This window comes from Caretta caretta, chromosome 3, assembly GCF_965140235.1.
Source record: "Caretta caretta isolate rCarCar2 chromosome 3, rCarCar1.hap1, whole genome shotgun sequence".
Lineage (NCBI taxonomy): Eukaryota > Metazoa > Chordata > Testudines > Cheloniidae > Caretta > Caretta caretta.
Window position 1 is genome coordinate 58213222 of NC_134208.1, and position 3883 is coordinate 58217104.

The following is a 3883-nucleotide window of genomic DNA, read 5'->3' on the forward strand; positions in this document are numbered from 1 at the left end:
AAGGCGGAATGGATCACAGTGCATCATGGGTGCAGGCTTAACATCCTACAATGAAGTTTTTTCCATCCCATCATTCCATGAGTTTCTGACTGTGTTTCACAGCATTTTCCAATGGCCCCTGTTTACTGAAGGGATGGATCCTGAACTACTCTCTATTGGTATGGTCACTATTATGAACACATCGCAGATGGTCATGCAGTATATCATGAACTCCCAATCTGAACAGGAATCAGAGTTGCCTAACATGCTGTGTACCATGGAAAGAAACAACACCAGATTACTTTTTGTATTCACAGAGCAGCTGTACACAGTGGTCTGTCTCTGTTGGGCTTGGGGAAACAAGCATTGAGTGGTGGGATTGCATCGTTACGCAGGTCTGGGATGATGAGCAGGTGCTGCAGAACTTTCAGATGTGGAAAGCCACCTTTCTGGAACTGTGTGCAGACTCACTCGAGCCCTGCAATGCAAGAACACCCAAATGAGAGCTGCCCTCTTGGTGGAGAAGTACATGGCAACTGCAGATTGCTACTGGTCACTCATAAATAAGTTTAGAGTTGAGAAGTCCACCATTGGGGCTGCGTTAATGCAATTGTGCAGGACCATTAATCGTATCCTGCTATGAAGGACTGAGTCTTGGCAATGTCCGTGAAATAGTGGCTGGCTTTGCAACAATGGGATTCCCTAACTGCGGCGGGGTGATAGATGGCACACATTGTCCAATTTTGGCCCTGAACCATATTGTAATGGAGTATATCAATAGAGAGGGGTTCTTCTGCATGGTATTGCATGTGCTTGTGGATCACCAGGGTCATTTCACTTACATCAATGCTGGGTGGTCAGGGAAGGCACATGATTCATGCATCTTGAGGAACACTGGCCTGTACAGAAAGCTGCAAGCAGAGACTTCCTTTACACACCAGAAGATTCCAGTGGGGGATGTTGAAAGGCCCACAGTGATCCTGGGAGACCCAGCATACCCCTTACTCCCATGGCTCATGAAGCCTTACACGGGAAACCTGGACAGCAGCAAGGAGTGCTTCAATAGGCTAAGCAGGTACAGAATGACCATAGAATGTGCCTTTTGGAAGATTAAAAGCACCTGGGCACTGCCTTTGTGGCAGGTTAGACCTAAATGTGGAAAATATACCCATGGTCATAGCAGCCTGCTGTGCGCTCCATAACATTTGTGAGGCTAAGGATGAAAAGTTTCCTCTGGGGTATATCGCCTGGCGGCTGATTTTGAGCAGCCAGATACCAGAGCTATAAAGGGGGCACAGTGTGAGGCTATTCAAATCAGGGAGGTTTTGAGGCAACAGTTTGACAATGAGCACCAGTAATGTGTCTTTCTATACAGCACTCTGCCATGCTTTGTTAACTTGCCGCCTTGATTGAAAATTGTGATGATTCCTGACTGGGATTTGTTAGTCAGCAAGTGATCTAATTGCCACTATGTATTTCTACCAGTAGCAACCACCATGTGCAGGAAATAAATAAAGATTGTGTATCATTAGAGGGTTTTTTTAATTAAATACTGATTAACAACACACACACACACACACACACAGCTTGGTAGGAAGAGAGGTAAGAGTGCAGGGCATGTAGGCTCTCACAGCTGTGTGTAGGTCCAGCTATCACTTTGGAAGCTGCCCAAATTTGGTGGAGTGAATGGGATACTGAGACATTCCAGGAAGTTGCAAGGAATGCATAGGAGGAGTTTGGGAGGGCATGGAAAGCAGTTCTGTACTAGCTGTGGGGAAGGAGGAGGTGAGCACACGTATTCTGCCTGGAGCATGATTAAAGGACTTCAGCATCTCTGTTTGCTCCTCCATCACTTTTATCATCCGCTCCTGGCCCTTTAGAATACGCTCCTCAATCCCTTTTCTGTACTGCCTGTCTATTTTAAATTTTTCCTTCAGGGTTTCTGTCCACTCCCTACGCTCTCTTTTTTCTGGCCTCTGAGGATTGGAGCATCTCTTGGAACATGTCCTCCTTGCTCCACCTTGGTCACTTCCTTATCTGGCAGAGGTGCTCTGCCAGTGTGTAGGGGGTTCCCCTGAAGGCCACATCTGCATAGGCACAAAAAACAATAAACAGAAGCATTATTGTTAGTCCATGCACAACATTGAATCATTATAGTAAAATACACCTCTTTTTACATGCAAATCACTTTCTCACTTTCCCTTGGCAAGCACACATTTCAGTGAATACCCTAAAGATGGTGAGTTAGGCCTGGGAAAGGAGGGCTAGGCGCTCAAGATGGGGCAAAGGATCTAGATGGTTTTTAAGAGGATCACTGCAAGCAACCAGGGACAATATTGTAAATTCTGCTATCATTTTCCAAAGGCGGGGGTCACTGAAGCAGAGATCTCACTCCTGGGGGTAAGCAAGCATGCAAGAATGCATCTCCTACAAACGTGAAGTTTCAGACCCAGACCCTATGCTATTCGCCTGTGTGCCATTTTGGTCCCTGTGCAAGTGATTGCTGATTGGCATGGGAAAGTTTCCTACAATGGGGGAACAAACAAAGCAGGTCTGCCAAGGAACTATTGACAGAGGATTGGCATGTACCTTCAGGAAAGCTTCCTAGAGAGCTTTGTGGAGAATTCTCATGAAATCTCGGTGTGCATTAACACACTGTTCTGCCACACTGCTTAGCTGCCCGGGGAATATGGAGTGCACAGAAACACAGCTAGTCTTGTACATTTTGTATCCCTTCACCCACTTCTAGAATATACAAATCAAAAGATGGCTCTACCTCATATAACCAAGTAGCATCAACTCAAAAAGATCACTTACCAGAGCTCTCCTGTCCTGCATCATGCACACCTGATACAGACTTCTGGGTCTGAATAAACCCTTCTGGAGTGGAAAAGAGTTCCTGCCTTGCTGTTCTACCAGATGACCTTGACGTGTGCTACACATCGCCCTCCAACTCATCCTCCTCATCCACGACATCGTCTACAGGGTTGAGTCCACAATCCGCCATTTACAGCCCCGCCAAAGTATCCACAGGGTTCTTGGCAGTGGAGGTGGGGTCACTGCTGAAGATGGCATACAACTCCTTATAGAAGCGGCAGATCTTCGACACCGCACTAGAGCGACGGTTTGCCTCCCTGGCCTTCTGGTATGCCTTCCTCGGCTCCTTTATCTGCACACGGCACTGATGCGTGTCCCGTTCATAGCCCTTATGCAACAAACCACAAGAAATCCTGTGGCTGGAGCAGAGTTAGGACTGCACAGCCTCCTCTCCTGACAGTGCCAACAGATCCACCAATTCACATGTGCTCCACGTGGGAGAGCATTTGCTTTATGGAGCTGCCATGGTCAAGCCAAGCAAACAGGAAGTGGAATTTCAAAAATTCCTGGGCCTTTAAAGGGTGAGGGGCAGATGCCTGTGTACCTGGGTGCAGGACAATGGAATTCAAACTGCTGACCACAGCGGTCAGGATGGGCATTGTGGGACACCTCCTGAAGGCCATATTCAGTGACCTAACCAAGCGCAGTGTCTACACTAACATTTTGTTGATATAACTTTGCCACAAAAAGCTTGACACCTCTCATAAAGGTGATTTTATTTTGTCAGCAAAGCAGGAGAGTTTTGTCGACAGAAGGCTCATTACAGTGTGTATACATCTACTGTTTTGTCAACAAAACCTGACTTGTGTAGACAAGGCTTTAGTATGAGATGGTTAAGCGAATGTGCTAATATATTTCAAGTGAATATAATTCATTTGGGCCTTAATTTTTAGTTACATTTAGGCCCCTTTACACCATTCTGGCAGCATAAAGGAACCTAAATGTACCTGAGAATTCAGTAATTTAAGAAGGGGTTGTCTACACACAAACTTGGATGGGTTTAGTTTTTTGTTTTGTTTTTGTTTTA